This window comes from Triturus cristatus, chromosome 4_2 (assembly GCF_964204655.1).
Source record: "Triturus cristatus chromosome 4_2, aTriCri1.1, whole genome shotgun sequence".
Classification (NCBI taxonomy): domain Eukaryota; kingdom Metazoa; phylum Chordata; class Amphibia; order Caudata; family Salamandridae; genus Triturus; species Triturus cristatus.
The window spans coordinates 195,295,072-195,314,105 of NC_140586.1; the positions used below are offsets into that span (position 1 = coordinate 195,295,072).

Genomic DNA, 19,034 nt, shown 5'->3' on the forward strand with positions numbered 1-19,034 from the left:
TGAAGAACTCACCGAAACTCAAAGGGTGGATCTTATGTCAGTCCTTCAGCAGTTTTCACCCCTCTTTTCAGATACCCCGGGAACAACCCATTTAGCTGAACATGCTATTCTAATTCAACCCGAAGCAATAGCAAGACAAAATCCCTATTGGATAACCAGCTGCCCGTAGAGAAGCTATTCGTAGGGAATTCCAATTGATGCTGCAACTGGGAGTCACAGTTCCCTCCCAGAGTAAGTGGTCCTCCCCATTGTGATTGAACCCAAACCAGATGGGACAATTTAGTTTTGCATTGACTTCAGAGCCGTTAACAGAGTATACAAATTCAATGTTTACCCTCTTCCCAGGGTGGATGAATTCATAGAACAGTTAAGTGAGGCCAAATTCATTACAAAGTTGGACTTCACAAAGGGTTATTGGCAGATGGCTCTAAAAAAAATCTGACTTTGCCACTCCAGAAGGGTTATTTCAGTTTACCATTTTGCCCTTTGGGCTCCATTGAGCCCCAGCAACTTTTCAAAGACTTATGAATAAGGTCCTCCATAACCACCAGGCTTACTCTTCAGACTATATAGACATAATCATCTATAGCAAGTCTAGGGAACAACATCTAGTTCATTGCAAAAATATATTGCAAGATCTAAAAGAGGCTAACTTAAACATTAATGTAAAAAAATCCCAAGAAGGATATTCCCGAGTCAAATACCTGGGATACATGTTAGGAAACGGCCTCATAGAACCTCAGGAGGAAAAAGTATGTGCCATCAAAAACGCACACCAAGAAGATCTGGGACCTGCTATACACCATCTTCCCCGACATCGCCTTCTTCACGGAAACTTGGAAGAACCCCACCTCAGCCCCGGACATCGTATCTGCCATCCCCGACGGCTACAAAAACATCCACAAGGACTGCGTCAACCGATTAAGAGACAATTTTGGAGAAAATCCCTAAACCAGTCCACTTACCTGTGGTCTCTAATTTTCTTCCGAGGGTGCATAGCAATCCGGTGATCCTGGTCTCCATATCACCTATAAGGAAAAGAAGAAGAAATTAAGGAAGAACCGTATAGACTGGGATTATTATATCACTTAAACTGTCACTAAACCAACAAAGTCAACCTTAACACGCTTGTCCACAAATTACCCTGCCTCATTACAATGATTGTGTGGGATTGTGGTTCCGCTGACAGTATGGACCGATGGGTAAGTAGTAAGTGGGTTAGTGCTGCCTCCATAGGCTAAGAATTGTGGGTTGTATGGGTTCATTAGGTCAGCTAGAGATAAGAGATGAACTTCTTAGGATAGAGCGCCAACCAGCAGCTTCCCAGGGTCTGAGATCAGGGTGTGTCCAATCAGGTGAGCTGTCAGCCAGATACAACAGCTGGACACCACAGGTGAGCCCGATGCCCTGTAGGAGCTGAGCACGGTGCCCCTCCCCCTTCCTCTTTCCACGGCCTCCGGGATGAGAGGGCCATGACAGCTGCAGGTTTCAGGCGGCTAGAAGCACATTGCCAATAACCAGAGAACCGGAGAACACCTTTGACACCCGCCCGCCGCGGGGTGTTGTGAGCATTGCCCGGGTCGCAGTTTCCTCAAGTTCAAAAGGATTTTGCCGGCGTGGGAGGCGTGCGGCAGCTCTGAGGCTTATCGAGCAGCGGCGGTGATTCCTTGGTGCCCCTCCCCCCTCAGAGTACGGTTGTGTGGGGGGATATTACCATCGGGGCTAAAGTTGGAGGCTGCCTGAGGTCGGAGAAAGGAGGAACGCACTTAGGGTCACGCTGAGGTGGACCCAGCTTTGAGCTGCCTATGTGCTAAGAGAAAGATGTGCTAAAAGAGCTAGTACGACGAGGCGAAGAGTGGAAAACGGGATACCAATGGACTACCAGGCATTACACTGAATAGTGCCACCAAGTTTGTGAGGCACGGTAGGACTTTTTAAAAAAATTTTTTTTTAGAGCTGTTCTTTACATGAACTTTAAAGTGTACAAATGCTGGCTGGAGATTGGCAGTAGTCACACAATCGCTTCTTACGCTATTTTCTTGGTGGCCGCATAAGGGTCTATAAGGTGTCTTATATGTTTTTTGCAGACAGTGAAAAGAAATAACTGCACAAGTTAAGTTAGTTACGTCAATTAAGGGCTTGGTTAGAGAGCTATGCGTCAGATGGTTCTGAGAGGGTCAACAGCTCGAGCAGTAGCTCCATCTGCAGCACCCCCTGTTTCACCATAATCAGCGCAGAAAACCAGACGCCAAACAGCGCAGGCTCGTATTTTGGCAGCCAGGAGAGGAAGAACTGCCCAGAAAATCAGGGGAGATATAAACTTTACAAACTCACCGGTGGCTCTCTTGTCTTAGAAGTTCTCTTCTACGCTTTCTGACTCCCCTGAAACATCTTCAACTTCGTTGGAGCTCTCGCCAGAAGTGAGATTCAAGGGCAAATTAGAGTCACAGAGACAACAGGATTCGATATAATGAGTATTGAAAACACAGAAGTGGTTAACCCTCCTAAGGAGTACCCGGTACTCTCTATTAATCGGAAATTCAATCAGATGTCTACCCCGGCTAACACAGTGGACAAGCGGATAGTGGACAAGACACTTCCTGTAGAAGCTGTCCCTGTAATACAAGAGAAAGGTGTGGATACCACTACGGGAATAAGGGCTCCTCAAGGAAAAGAAGAAGAGATCTCTTGTGGGGAAAATAGTCCAGAATATCAAGGTCAACCAAAGCAGGGGGCAGCGTCTGCACAAGGGGGAACGCCGGAGATAACAAGATGCAATTTCAGGTTAAGCAATGACCAGGGGCTTATATCCTCTGCACCACAACAAGGCTCACCAGGGCCAGAAATAGGGCAGGAAGCGAGGGATTTGACTTCTCTGCAGAGAACGGATAAAAGTAGCACAAATACCGGAGGAGGTACCCTTGATACTGTCTTTGCCGTGACTCAATCCTCAATTGTCCCGTTAGATCAGATGCATCAGCTCTTTGAGACCATTCTGGGAGAAATCCGAGACTGTAAGACCTCGCAAGCCCAAGAGCTCGCTCTACTGCACCAACGCCTTGATAAAATTGAAACTATGGTACAGAAAATACCTGAGAGATTTAAAGAGCTGGAACAACGGGTTTCTGACATTGAGGATCGATCGGCAGTATGTGATTCTGACATCATCACTCTCCAGAAGAAGCGCTATGCCTCTCAGAATAAGATTGATGAAATGGAGAATTATGCAAGGCGCTCGGACCTGCACTTTACAGGAATCCCAGAAGATAGTGAACATATTTTTTTTTTTTTTTTTTTTGAAACCGTTTATTGCAGTTTATAGAAGTTACAGGTATGGGCCTACAACCACACGGCCGGCCGCTAGAGCATCAAAAGCATATTACATACATACAGCAAAAAATTTTCTCAGCGGTGCACAGTAGGAAGACAGGAGTGATCAATGGTGCAGGCCTCACAGCTCCATGCCCACAGTACGGTTCCATTTTCTTAATACAAAACAACATAAACAAACCACAACCGCAAGGCAACCCTCGATCCAAAGTGACAACACGTGCTCCATAAGTGGGGGATCCAAACCAGCAGCAAAATTCTGAAGAGGGGGACGGGAGTAGATCAGGGACTGGGGGACCGCGCGCCCGCGGCCAAGGGAGGGGCGCCATCTAGGGAGACGGAGCCGGCGAGGCCGCTGGTAGCAGCGGCGGCTCACAAATACCCCCGCGGTAGGCGTTCCAGGGGCCCCAGAGTTTCATCCACGCCCCCGGCTTACCCCTCGCCACATACACCACCTTTTCACGAAACATACACCAATCCATATGTTCTTTCCAGGCAGACACCGCAGGGGGCCTCTGGGATCCCCACAATTGGGCAATATCACGCTTGGCTATCATGTATCCCAGCGTCACCCACCGCGCCTGCGGGACCGAGTAGTCATTTGGTTCCCAGACATTCAGCAAGCATCTCCTCGCTTCAGGCAGCAGCGCGACACGCGTAACCATTCGTAGAACCTCATGCACACCACGCCAGAATCGCTCCACCTTCGGGCACTCCCACAGTATATGCATGAAAGTCGCCAACGCACCACAGCCACGCTTACACATTCCATCACCGGCAAAACTTATACGTAAAAGCCTTGGCCCCGTCACATAGACCCGGTGAAGGATCTTGAGCTGGACGAAACGAAGGCGGGCCGGGATGGCCACCTCTTTCGGAGAGGCCACCGCGGAAATCCAATCCTCGTCGTCCAGCTCCAGCCCGTCGGCAACCCACGCCTCGCGGAGACTAGTCAGCAGACACGATCTATCGTTAATCAATTTTTTGTATATGAGGGAGATTGTGCTGTCCGGGACATGGCCATCTAGCACTCTGTCCTCCAGGGGGGAAGACTCCGGAATGGATGCAACATCCGGGAAGACGGAGCCCAGCGCATGGCGGACCTGTAGGTACCGAAAGTACTCACTGCCCTGCAGCTGAAACTCCGCCTGCAGCGTCTCAAAAGTTTTGAATCCCCCCCTCGTCCAGAGATCTCCCACCGTGCTGATTCCGATCGTGTCCCACTTTTCGAAGCCCTTCGACGTCCACAGGGAGCCCAACCTCTCAGATGCATACAGCGGAGACGCTCGGGTCAAACGGTCCTTCCACCCCATAGCTGCATTGGCCGCGTGCCAGACACGCACCATGACACGCGTCGGTCCCGTCAAACGGGAGTCGGGCGCGCCAGAGTAGAGCGCTCGATTATAATCGCCACCGGGCAGAAGCGTCCTGTCCATCTCAAATGCCGGGTTCAAGGCGGGCCCGTAAAGGCCATGGTTAATTGCAGCTAGTTGGGAGGCCCAGTAATACCGTTTGATGTCCGGGAGGGCGACCCCTCCATCGTACCACGGGAGCGTCAATTTAGCAAGAGCAATACGCGGCCTCCCGTCCCAGAACAGGCGCCGCTGGAGGCCCTCCACCTCGCGAAAGTAGCGTGCCGGGACCAAGTCCATGGTATTCTGGAGGGCGTAGAGGAAGCGCGGCAGGGACATCATTTTAAATAAGGCCGCTCGGCCGAGCGGCGAGAGCGGCAGACGCCGCCAGCGCACCACGTCCTCCCGCAGACGCTGGAGGGGGGGCAACAAGTTCCGCTCATAGCGGGCCTCCGGGTCAAGAGTGATATATATACCCAGGTACCGGAAACCCTGGGAGGCAATCTGGATCGGACAGTCCCGTGGCAGGACCGGGGCCTCCCCGGAGAGCACATAGACACAGGATTTCGCCCAGTTGATGACCAGGCCTGAGTTGCGACCGAAGGAGCGCAAAACATCAACCAGGACGATCAGTGACTTGCGCGGGGAGGCGAGATACAAAAGGATATCGTCAGCATAGAGGGACACTCGGTCCTCATGCTCGGGGGTCCAGCGGAGACCACGGATAGAAGGGTGCCACCGCAGCCACTCCGCCAGGGGCTCCATGGCCAGGGCGAACAGGAGAGGCGACAGGGGACAACCCTGTCGCGTGCCCCGCCCCAGCGCAAATGGGGCAGATACTCGCCCATTCACCACCACCTGCGCCAACGGGCCCGAATATAGCAATTTGACCCAGCTGACGAAGCCCGGGCCAAACCCAAACTTCGCCAGCATCGCCCAAATATAGGGCCATTCGAGCGTATCAAACGCCATGGTGGCGTCCAAGGACGCCAAGATGGCCGGCTCCCGCACAAACGGGACACGTGCGAGCACCCCGTGTAAGCGCCGCAGATTAAGCGCCGTGTTGCGATGTGGTATAAAGCCCGATTGGTCTTGGTGGACCAAATCGCCCACCACGCCAACCAACCGGTTGGCCAACACCTTGGCGAGGATTTTGGGCTCCGCGTTCAGAAGCGAAATCGGCCTATAGGATGTGACCCGCTCACGGGGCTTCCCCTCCTTATGGATCACCACAATTGTAGCCAGACGCTGGTCCGGCGGGAGGGAGCCCTGCGAGTGGGCCGCAAGGAACATCGCGCGCAGGCGGGGCGCCAGCACATCCGGGCGTAGCTTGTATAGCTCAATGGGAATACCATTGGGGCCCATGGCCTTGCCGGATGCAACCGAGCGAATAGCCGAGGCAATTTCGTCCGAGGTGGGCGGGGCATCCAGCGAATCCCTGTCCTCCACCGTAAGGGATGGCAGTGCGATGTCCCGAAGCAAGGCATGGGAATCTTCCTCCGAGCAGGGAGAAACCGGGGAGTAGACTTCGCGGAAATAATCCGCGAAGCAGGAGACAATGGCTTCCGGCTCAGTGACGCACACACCATCCACGCTCTCAATCAAAGGCACCACACGGCTCGCTCTTTCCCTCTTGTCCAACCACGCAATCAATTTGCCAGCCTTGTCACCCACATCATACAATCGCCCCTGCTGCTCTCTACTGAGGCCCCTGGCCGCCTCCGTGACGAGGGCCCGATAGGCCGCCTGCTTTAAGTGCAAAACATGTAACTTAGCATCTGTTACCCCGCTCCCCAGGTCACCCTCCAGTTCTGCAATCTCGGCCTCAACCCGGGTCACCTCCTCCCGCTCGCGCCGCCGGGCATTGGAGATAAAGGAGAGGGCCTCCCCTCTAAGAACCACCTTGAAAGCCTCCCACAGGGAGATGGCAGACGGGACCGACCCCACATTCTCATCGAAATAGCGCTGTAAGGATTTGATCAAGTCGGCACGAATGGTGGGGTCGCGCAAATACCATGCATTGATCGGGGCCACCCTGCCATCCCCCCTCGGGAAGACATCGAAATGCAACAACAATGGGGAGTGGTCTGAGATACCCCGTGCCAGATGGCGCACCTCCCCCACCCTCCCTGCATGGGCCGCCGGGACAAGGATGTAATCAAGCCGCGAGAGGCTACCATGGGCCCCCGAGTGGAAGGTGTACTGTTGCAATACGGGATGCTTTAAGCGCCAGCAATCCACCAGGCCCAGCGTGTCTAAAAGGCCGGGCAGCCACGCCTGTGCCCGGGGGAGGTCCCTAGGGGGATGGCGATCCATAGACCCAGAGGCAACCGCGTTAAAGTCCCCTCCAACCACCAATAGGCCACCCGGAAGGTCCAGAAGGAGGCGCCCCAGGTCCGCAAATGTAGTGGCTTGTAACCCAGGCGGGACGTACACTGATATAAAGATAAACACTCTACCCTCCATTCGTCCCACCAGAACAGTGTAACGTCCCCTCTCATCATGGCGCACCTCGTCAATCTCCAACGGGAGCGAGTTCTTGACCATAATACCCACCCCCCGCGAGCCCGAAGTGAAGCCGGAGTGGGCCGCCAAACGATATCCCCGCCGATTCATTGCATGAAAGGTGTTACCTATAAGGTGTGTCTCCTGCAGGAAGACAACATCTGGTGAAATACGTTTTAAATACTGCAGGACCACACCACGCTTAATCCTATCCCCCAGGCCGTTGACATTCCATGACAACACAATCAAATCCCTACCCCCCATCATACGTCAAAACAATCGGTCGCCCCCCACCGAGCATCTTAAAAACAACAAAACAGTTGCGGGTTTGCCTTGCGGTGTTAACAAACAACACCCCCCCCCCACCCCCCGGTCCCAACAGAACTCCCCCCTCCCTGCACCCCTGCATGAGCCCAGACAGCCCCCCCAAAGTGCAGTGTGCCTGTCGCCCCATAGCTAAGTACTAACTAGTCCCCCAGAGGAGGAGGGAAGCCCCCAGCAGACCCCACCCGACCTCCATGGGAGGGGAACATACGAAAGCAATATATGGTAAAGGAACAATATCCCGAGCAAGGCCTATACAGTCACCCCTCAATTCTGATCCGGCGGGCCCTCCCCGCCAGCCGCGCCCCCCCCACCCCGATCTCCAGGCAAAGTATCTAACCAGTCCCCATCCGCCTCGGGCCGGTCGAAGAAGTGCGTACGGCCGTCCACCTCCACCCTCAGCTTAGCCGGAAAGAGCATTGAGTACTTGAGGTTTAGGTCCCTTAGGCGACGTTTAATACCAAGAAAGCTCTGCCGCTGCTTCTGGACCGCCGGAGTAAAGTCTGGGTAGAAGTGTACATCCATATTGTCCAGCCTGACCGGTCCCTGTTGCCTGGAGGTCTGGAGGATGGCGTCTCTGTCCCGAAAATTAAAGATCCGGGCAATAATAGGCCGCGGCGGGGCACCGGTCTTAGGGCGGCCCCCAGGGACCCGGTGGGCACGCTCCACCGCAAAAAGCTTACTCAGCCCCCGGGGCTGGAGATGGGTCAGGATCAAGTCTTCCACGAAGAGATCGGCCGCCTCCGCCTCTCGGCCCTCCGGCACACCAATAATGCGAACATTGTTCCTCCGGGCCCGACCCTCGGAATCCTCCAGTCGCCGGTCCATCAGGGCGCTCGCCTGGCCAAGCCGGCGCACCTCCTTCTGGAGGGCCACCACGTCCGTCGTGAGGCTCGTTGTGGTGTGGGCCAGGGAGTCAACTCGGTCGTTCGTTTTTGACAAGTCTGCCCTCACAAGGCCCACATCCACCAGGACCGAGTCAATTTTTTGCGCCAGGGTATCGAAACGCTGGTCCACTGAGGCCTTCATCTCTGCGATGGCGCCCATGACGTCCCGGAGGGTCAGATCCACCGGTTGGGCAGGCGCCTCCGTCGGGCCCACCAGGGATGACCGCGATGTCTCCGGAGAACCCTTCTGGAGCGTATAGCGATCCATACTATTGGCCTGGTGCGCCGTGCCACGGCGGGTTGTCTTCATCTTCGTCCGGTCGCCATCTTGTTTGGTGGACATGCTGGCCCTTCCACCGTCGTGCCAAGATCTCCAAACGGGCCGCCACACCAAATCACGGGTGTCAGGGGGGGGGGCGGGGGCGACCACCGGGCCGCGGGTCAACCCACCGCCGGCGGGTCAGCCGGGCACCTGGACAAGGCAACACCACCGCACCCCGCTCCGCAGCCCGACCCCGCCTGAGGCAAGGAGGGTGCAAAAGCGAAAGTGAAAGTGCGGGGTACGCGAGTCGCCCAGCCCCGCTCGCCGCTGTTATTCACTTCGTCCCCGGATCGCCCCACTACTCCAATCCGGGGGGCCGGCGAGGAGAAGGCCGCAACCTTCAATCGACGCTCCCACCGGTGTTCGGGGTCCGATTCGAGCCCAAAAAACGGGTGGCGCCTCAGCTCGGGTTCACCGACACAGTCCCCTCAACAAGGACAGGATATCGCCAGGATTAATTCAGGAGGTCGCGGAGGTCCTCGGGAGCCTCGCACCTACGCGGCCATCTTGGTTGCGCGCTAGGCTCCTCCCCCGATAGTGAACATATTGACGGACAATTCAACCCAGTGGCTTATATGGAGTCATTAATCATAGATCATATACTCGAGAAAGCACCTGAAGACCTTACAGTAGTGAGGGCCCATAGAGTCCCTTCGCACAAAATTCCAGGGGCTAAGTTTACCAGGACAATAATTGTGAACTTTTCAGATTATCGTATTAGAGAGGCAGTACTAACAAAAGCAATTCAGAGGAGAGAGATTGTTCTACCTAATGAAGGCCGAGTACGAGTGTTTTCTGACATGTCGGCAGCAGCAGCAAGAAGACGAAAAGACTTTGTTGGGATGCTGAGCCAATTTAAGAGTGCAGGAGCCCATGTTTCGATTGCGCAGCAGTCAAAACTGAGAGTGGTATGGAAAGGAAGGTTCCATTTATGTGTTTCGCTAGAAGAACTTTTTAAAGGCTACCTTTTGTTGATAAGACCTATTGCCTTTTTGTATTGCACTATCCGGAATGAGTAAACAATGCACTTTTCAGAGCACCTTACAGGGTTTTACCTTTATATATATTTGCATTAGGGAACTTGTAAATATGACAGCAAGCTTATGACAGTAAGCTTAGCATAAGTTTACAGCTGATGTTTCCCTATATGGCACTTTGCATACTGCATATTTGCACTTTTCTGCATTGGCACTTTACAGAGCCTATTTCCTTTACATTCAACAAATTGCACTTGCATTTGTTTTTGCATTTAGTATTGTAAGTTGATAGCTGACGTACTTCATATCTTGCACACTGCACTTTATCCTGATTTTTGGCACTATCAATGCTCTACCACCATATATGTAAGGTTTACCGAGGCGTAAAGAAGTTGCACTAATGAAACATTGCACTTGCTGCACTAAACCATAATAAGCTTATAGTCGACAGTATCTATATGCCATTTAGTATAGTGCACATTGGACATTGCACTTTACTTTCTATGGTACTGTGCTTTTGTACTAATGATTGTACTAATGATTTTTGGATGCTGTACTGTATATGTTTATATGTATTTATATGTATTGAGTTAATACACTACAGGCTCTGCAAGCAAGCGATATATTTCCAATATCCCGGGGGTATTCGTTTTGAAATGTTTTCTATTTTTCAGAGGTGAAGGGGGGCAGGATGTGCTCCAGGGTGCTAAGACAAGGCACCTTGTTGTTAGAGGGAGGCTGTGGTAGTGAAGGAAGGACAACCTCACTCCACAGAGGGTTCGGGCCGGGTAGAGGGGTGTAGCTTTAAAAAAATTAGCGCAGGGTTAGAAGACAGACTAGGAAGGTTGAGCACTTTGTTTAAATTTGGAGGCCAAGCTGTAATTGGCATGTCAACAAGGAGCTTGATTTGATTTTTCTGAAAGATTGGGTACAAATGAAAGAGAGGTCAAGGAGAGTATATGCTAGTCCAGGCTGTAAAGAGCCACATAGGTCTAAGGGATGACACAACTGTTTAAAGTAATTTCTTGTAATGTGAATGGCTTCTTGAACTCACAGAAATGAAGAGCTATGCTAAATTGGTTGGAAGCCTTCTCACCCCAGGTGATCTTTTTGCAGGTGACGCATCTTAAATCAAACTCACCCAACTTTACTCTCCCTAAGAAATATGCCCAAGCATAATTTGCCTCAGCCCAGGCGGCAGTGCGTGGAGTGGGTATTCTTTTGTCTTCGAATTTGGACTGGGAGGTGGGTAAGTTGACTAGGGATGAGGGAGCTAGATGGTTGTGGATAGAGGTCGTAGTTAATGGTATAGCTGTCGTCCTTCTCAATTACTATGGTCCAATTGGTGACGAGTGTGCGCCCCTGGAACAGATATGAGTTGCTGCTGGGTGTGCAGGGATATATAATTATGGGGGGAGATTTTAATCTAATACAAGGCTTACGTCTTGATACCTCCAATAAGGGGAAAAAGCAATTAAAACCTAAAATAGATAGGACTTTTAAAAATTATTAAAGAGGATCTCGCCTTACTGGACCCATGGAAAGTAGACCCATCCAGGTACTGCTGAGTTCACGTGCTACTCGGCGAGATTTAAAACCGCATCCCGGCTGGATTTTTTTTTTTAATAGTAATCGGTTCACAAGGGGAGACTCTTTGATTCTCCAATCCATTTTCAGATCATTCTTTAGTATCCTTAATTTTACATTTGCCTGCCCCCAGAAGAAAGAGTAATAGGTGGTACTTTGATAAAGCACTGTTATCAGACCAGAAATGGATCAATGAAACCCGGGACTTTATAGGGTGGTTCTTTAAGGAGAATGTGAATACGGCGTCAGATTTTTATGGTATGGAAGGCGCTTAAGGCTATGTTTAGGGGACAGGTGGTGGCATACAGTGCTAATCTTTATAAGCTAAGAAAACTGAAGATTGCTGGACTCCAAGAAGAGGTGGAGCGGGTTAGGAGGGAACTTTCAGGGAGGAGGAAGGAGTAGAACTTCATCAGGAACTATTAAGAGCTAAGGGGGAGTTTAAAAGTTTTTTTCTGCTTGAGGAAATTGCTTGAAGTAAAGCCTCCCATCAAAAGGCGTACAAGGAAAGCCAGCATATCGGGAAATGTTTAGCCTGGTCTACAAAAACGCAACAGAGTAAACAGTCCATCCCACAAATTAGAAATCGGAGTACTAGGTGTCTGGTGAACGATAAAGATGAGATCGCTGACATTTTTATAACATATTTTAGCAAGATATATGTGGAAGTCCAGACAGTTGACCCTCAAGCTCTTGCAGATTATTTAGCAACAGTCCACCTGCCCAAAGTTAGAGAGGAGGACTGTATGCTTTTGACTGAACCGATTACAATCACAGAACTAAAGGAAATTGTTAAAAAAAATGACAAATGGAAAGGTGAGTAGCAATGACGGGATCCCCATCGAAGTATATAAAATGTTTTTAAATGAACTCACCCCTTTCTTAGTATCACTGTATAACCAAGTTATGGCTGGAACGGGAGTACCAGACAGATTCAAAGAATCAGTGATGATTTCCATTCTAAAGAAAGAAAAGGACCCTAAAGATCCAAGCTCCTATCGCCCAATAAGCTTACTAAATGTAGATTATAAGCTCCTTATGAAAATCTGGGCAAATAGAATCATGGGCTGTGCATGTTACTTGGTTCATGCAGCTCAAACACGGTTTTTGCCGGGGAGATCTATGGCGGCGAATACTTTCCATCTGATTCAAGCTATTGACTATTTCTCTGCCACAAAGTAGGCTGCGGCCATCTTAATGATGGACGCAGAAAAAGCCTTCGATCTGGTGGATTGGCGGGCCCTCGTCTTTATTTTGGGGGGAGTTCGGCTTTCTACGCCAGCTGATCGAGATGTTGGAGAGAATCTATAGGGGAGCCACCGCAAAAATTATCATAAATTCAGAGGAGGCGGGAGAGGTAGTAATAAGGTGGGGTACTTGGCAGGGATGTCCCCTTCCCCCCTTTTGTTCACACTTTTTATCGAACCATTAGCGATAAAAATTCGCTCTAACATATTAATCCAAGCCCCCCTATTCGAAATGGCCAAAATAAAGCTATTCGCTGATGATCTGACTCTGTACCTGAATCCAGAAAAATTAAACATCCAGAGAGCATTGGGTGAAATCCAGGCATTCACAGAATTAGGAGACAGGGTCAATCAATCTAAAACGGGGCTTCTTTTATTTAATACACCAGGAATAGAGCTGCCGGAAGGGCTAAAGTTTTTACCTTTGAAACCAATTAGGCTTGTATGTAACAGTAGACTTTCACTGAAACTACGGTAAAACACTCGTCAAAATAAAAAGTATGTTAGACAGATGGGCATTATTGCCCTTGTCAATAATAGGTCGAGTCTCTCAGATAAAAATGTCGATTCTTCCTCTGCTGTTATTTTTATTTTCAAATCTTCCTTTAAAGATTCCAATCTCGGGGGGCGTGGCTAGCTACCAGGCAAGATGGCCGCAGCTTGAAGGAGCTCCAAGGGTGAGGCCGACTCCCCTAGCATCCGTCCATTAATCCGCGGCAGAATCTGTGCCCAAGGTCCGCAGGCTGAGAGCCAAGAGGAAGCCACTCCGCCTGATGCAAGTCTCGGGTCTCCCAGCGGCCCGCAACACGATCTGTGCCGCCTTAACAGTTGCGGCCTGGGTCGGCGGCCGAGACCGGGGCCTAGATTTATTGAAGGGGCCCAGGCGACGTGCGGGAGGCCCGGACTCGCCCGAGCGGCGCACCGGGGGAGCTGGCGCTTTGCTGGGGGACTGGTGTGCGCGCGAGACATCCGCGCCCTGGTCTGGTCGCTCCTGCAGGACCACAGCGACAACAAGGCAGGGGAGACACGGCGCTGAGGCGGCACACCAGGGGACGGCCCCGCAACAGAGTCAGATGAGGGTCCGGCGGTGGTAACCCTCCCCCGCCTGACAACGCGAGCTGCAGGAGGCGTCCGAGACACGCTCCGGGGGAGGCCTGGCTGACCACGTTGCCTCGGAGATTTCGGGAGGAGGACAGGAGAAGACTGGTGGTGCCGCCGGACAGTGGTATTCGGGGCCTCCTGCGCTGCCTCCCTTGGGCGAGTTCAGCAAGGTGGGCTGCAGCGTGATCGGCGCGGGGGCCCTTCGCTACTTGGGGGTGTGTGCCTTGCGATCTGTTTTGTGCCGGAGAACGGAGCCAACTGCTGTGGGCTGAGACGGCGGCCAATTTTGTACTGGCTCGGGAACGACTGCGCTTCACCGGGGCACCCTGCTCCACCAACTGGCCTACAGTAACCAAGGGTAACCTTCAACTGCACCTACCTGCGCGACTATGAGTGGGAAAGGAAATCGGGCGAACCAGCAGGGCAAGTTGGACAAATTCGCATACAATAAAGACCCTTCCCCAATGCCGGACCGCAACGGACGCACCAAAAAGGTGGCGGTGGAAGCCGGGACACCAAAAGTGACGCTGGAGGACATTATGGCTGACCTGACTAAAGTGCAAACTACTGTGGGGTCGATTTCTACAGATGTGTCCCTCCTCAGAGCGGATTTTCAGAAAATGTCGGCCAGGGTCACAGACGTGAAGCAAGTGACATCTACCCTGACGAAAGACACTACCTATCCACTACAAAAAGTGTCGTAACTGGAGGCGGAGAACAAGCGCATGGCGATAAAAAGTTGGATGATCAGGAGGGGTGCCCCCGCCGCAATAACGTGCGGATTAAGGGAATTCCCGAAAGTGAGGGTCACCCCGCCATGGATTTATATGTGGAAGACCTGATAAAAACCAGGTTGCAGCCCAGGATACTTTCAACCTTTTTCTCGGTTGAACGCGCCCATAGAATACCTGGTGGCCGGCCGAAGATTGGGGCGCCCCCCAGGTCGGTCCTGGCTCGCATATTCAACTTCCGCGACAGGGATGCCATTCTCCAGACGGCTCGAGTGGCGCCGCCTCTCCGTATCCAGAATTCAACTGTGTCCTTTTTCCCTGACTATACGGTGATGGTGTCGGCACAGCGGAGGAGCTTCCTGGAAGTCAAGAAGAAACTGAGAGCCCGTGAGCTACCCTATTCCATGCTCTTCCCTGCGCGGCTACGTGTGGTGGCGGACGGGAAGACGTGGTTCTTTGAGACGCCGGAGGAGGCCCATGACTGGCTTGAGGGATGGCAACAGGTGAAAAGTGTCGGGCGCTCGGACAGGCGAAGACGACAGCCTGGGGGGTCAGAGGACCTCGCTGATCAAGACCGAAGAGCGGAGGAGACAGAGCGGCCGGAAGGAGCGGCCGGATAGTGCTCTGACTGGCGCCTTTACTGGACTAGAGGTGTGTGGAGAACTTGGAGGACTATCGGGACTGGAGTGGCCTACATAATTTTACTGTACCGCACGGAAAATTGGACCTTGGGACAGGGGATGTTCTTGGTCTTCCTCGGACCTCCCGCTCCTTTGCACGCAAGTAATGTTCGGGGATTTGGGTATTGAGCACTGTGCTGAGTTGGGGTGGCAGGCAGTTCAAGGTCCGTATGGCAGGGAGGCAGGGAGGGGGTCGGGGGGACAGGGGTTGTTTCAATGTTCTTTTCAAAAGTTTCTGTTCATGGTGACAATGACACTTAGAACATGCAGTACATGCACTAAATATAATATACACGACCTACACAGGTATATCCGTAACCTTTGTTACCTTCTGCCCCAGCCACTGTAATGACTGATATAACGCATGGGACGCCAGCTAGGAACAATCTAACGCCGGTGCAGCCTCTCTCTCTGCTCACGTGGAATGTGCGGGGCTTGGGAGACAAAATCAAGCGAGGTCTGGTCCTGCATGGCATTAAGAGGTGCGCCCCGGCGGTGGTCTTGCTGCAGGAGACTCACCTTACCGGCACTGCTAGTAGAGCGATGGATAGATGGGGGTATAAGATGCTGGCAAACTCCGAATTCTCCTCAGGGTCTCGGGGGGTGGGCATAATGGTGCGACGACAGTTCCCCTTAATAGTACACAAAGTTAAAACTGATGGATCGGGCGGTTTGCAGCGATCGTCACCCAATGGGAGGGGCGGCCCCTGAATATAGTCTCTGTTTATATTCCACCAGCACTGCATGCCACGGCGCTCCCGGCGCTTACCGTGTTGCTGCTGGATCTGCCGGAGGGGGAGTTAATACTGGGCGGTGACTTTAATGCTGTTATAAACGACCTAACTGATCGATGCCCTGCACGGGCGGGTGGCGTGGGAGTATCCCGCCTCAGGAGCTTTATTGATGCACACGGGCTAACGGATTTATGGCGGCTATATCACCCAACAGCGCAACAGTACACATACCACTCGTGGGTACACAATAGTTCAACTCGGATAGACTACTTCCTGGGTTCTGCTGGCAGTCTCAAGAACGTAGACCGTATAGAAATCAGACCCAGGGGCATATCTGACCACTCCCCAATACTCCTACAATACACACGCTGCCACCTAACGAGACGCCGCATCTACCTGATACACCCTGGCTATCTCAAGCTCCCGGCTGTCCACAAATCAATCGCGAGGGCAACAAGCCTTTATTTTCAGGCAAATGCTGCCTCTGTTGACTCCCCAACTGTCCTTTGGGAGGCATATAAAACAGTCCTCAGGGGGCAGGCTATGGCCTCCATTGCGGCATACAAGCGCGAAAAACACTTAGAGCTGGAGTCATTAGAGCTTGAGCTACACGCGGCGGAGGTCCACCAGGCCCAAGACCCAACTCCTGAAGCTTCACACAGCCTGCGTGTAGCGCAGGCACGGTACAAAGAGCACCTCACGGAGCGCACCAGACAGCGCTTGGAAGCCACGAGGCACAAAATTTACGACGTTGGTGATAAAACTGGAAATCTGCTAGCGTGGCTTGATGGAAGGGATAGAGGCGCTAGGTGGATTGCGCAGCTTAGCACTGATGAGGGACAGATGACGACTGAGCCGCGTGAAATAGTACGCGTCCTGGCAAGGCACTTCCAGGCGGTCTACTCTTCCGCTTCCTCCATGACAGTGGAGGAGGCGCTGACATACGTCAGAGACCTTGACATGCCCAAGCTCTCCCCTGAGGCCAAGGAAACCCTGGAAGCTGAACCCACGGTGGAGGAGATACAGGCGGCAATCGGCGAGCTGCAGTCCGGTAAAGTGTTAGGGCTAAACGGCATTCCGGTTGACCTCTATAAGAGGGCGGCTGGGACGCTTGCCCCACATTTACTGAGTATGTTCACTGACAGTCTGCAGAGGGGCGAACTCCCGCTGATCAGCGCACGGCCACCATAGTCTGGCTTCATGCCCGGCAGAAGTACATCCCATAATTTGAGGCGATTGCACGGGGTGATGGCTCGGACGGACCGTTTGCGAGAACCAGCGGTGCTCCTCTCACTGGATGCGCGAATGGCGTTCGACATGGTCGAATGGCCCTTTCTTTTGCAGTACTGTCACACCTGGGCTTTGGGCCCAAATTCTGTGCCTGGATCCGACTCCTTTACACCAAACCACTGGCCCACGTTACTGCCAACGGACATATGTAGGAGGATTTCCCTTATCGGTTGTCCCTTATCGCAATTACTTTTCGCCCTGGCGCTGGAGCCGCTAGTGGCTTGGATACGCTGGGAGCCCATGATACGGGGCCTTAAATGGTCTGACGGCTGGGAGGACCGAGTCACCCTATACGCGGATGACGTGTTGCTGTACCTGTCCTCCCCTAGACGCTCTATATTAGCACTACTCAACATCTGCAAAGTCTTTGGCAGAGCGTCAAGATATACGATAAACTGGTCCAAGTCGGTCCTGTACATACTAAATGGCCCTCCACCGTGGCTACCCGCGGATTGCCCACTCCAGATGACGGAAAGGTCTTTTAAATACTTAGACATATATATTACGGTGGATCAGGCGGAATTTTTCCCGCGGAATTTGCGGCCCCCTATGGACCGCCTCAAACAGGATGTACGTCACTGGGGAGCGCTGGCGCTAACCCTGTTGGGGAGGGCGGCGCTCTTCAAAATGATGGCTCTGCCTCGGTTTTTATACGTGCTGGAAAATACGCCGTATCAGGTGCCACCGGCCTACTTTCGGGCCATTGCAGCACAGGTCACTAGCCTCCTATGGGGTAACGGGCCGGCACGAATTGCGCAGTCTAAACTAGTCCGCGGTTGGTATGACGGGGGGATTGCGCTCCCCAATGTCCAACTTTATTACTGGGCGTCACAGCTAAAGGTAGTCAATCAATGGCTCCACGCGCCACAGTCTGACCCAGCATTTAAGGCGGACAGGGACATATTGGGCACGAGGGGTATGCTGTCGCCCTTATACGACGGAAGATTGGCCCCGGAGTTAATTGGCCCTCTGAGACAGACCGTAGTCATCTGGCATGCGGCCCAGGCCAAACTGGGGTGGCGGGGGGTTCTGACCCAGCTCACGCCTCTATGGGACGCAAAGCGGTTGGGGCAGCTCAGGAATAGCAGGGGCTTTGATGGCTGGGACAGCATCGGGATCTCGGTGGTAGGCGACGTGTGGCAGAAAGGGGCAGTGGTCCCGTTTACACACCTGCAACAACAATACGAACTAGCGCCCTTGGAATGGTTTCGCTATACGCAGATTAAACATGCCCTGGTATCAAAGGAGGAGGTTCCGGAGGCATCTCCCCTGGAGGACAGGTTGCTGACGGATTATATGCCAAAGAAGGCCACGTCTCTCACATACCGCAAGCTTGTAAACAACCTGCCAGACCCAATTGGACCCCTACGGGAGAAATGGGCCGGTGATGTAGGCGAGTTCGATGATCCGGAATGGCGGGAGGCGCTAGCTTCGCCGCGTGAGGCAGGTATACCCTCGAGGCTACGGCTGGTACAGCTCCGGATTCTGCACCGCTCATACTACACCAGACACACGCTACATAAAATGGGTAGAGCACCGCACCCATTCTGTCTGCGCGGCTGTGGGGAGGAGGGTACCTTCTTTCACACCATCTCGGATTGCCCCATAATTCAAGACTACTGGAGGCGGGTGATGCGGACGATGTCACAGTCAGGGGGGGGGTGTCGTTGGTGCCAGAGCCCAGGTGCTGTTTGTTAAATGTGTGGGAACCTAATGACCTCAACCGCAGGCTCTGGGCTGGGCCACGCTGGGGATGGTGACAGCTAAGCGGAACATAGCCCAAAAATGGGGGGCGGTGGAGGCACCGTCACTGTCCGCATGGGGAAGGGACATGGATGCAGCCATGCTGGCTGAGCGATCAACATTCATCAGGCGGGAATGCCCCCGCAAATGGGATAAGGTATGGGGGGCATGGAATAAATTTAGAGGAGGCATATGCGACCCACCACCAGTGCAGGAGGATGATA

The 19,034-nt window shown here is 52.7% G+C and overlaps 1 protein-coding gene across 3 annotated transcripts in view; it reads right to left on the reverse strand.

The window, feature by feature from the left end:
* The window catches only part of LOC146833370 (suppressor of cytokine signaling 1-like), a 432,757-nt gene that overhangs the window by 248,190 nt on the left and 165,533 nt on the right, over positions 1–19,034 (reverse strand). For all 3 annotated transcript variants that reach the window (XM_085601152.1, XM_085601151.1, XM_085601150.1), the window contains one exon: positions 966–1,028. The gene's annotated coding sequence lies outside the window, so the exon portion shown is untranslated. The remainder of the gene's footprint in view (positions 1–965; positions 1,029–19,034) is intronic.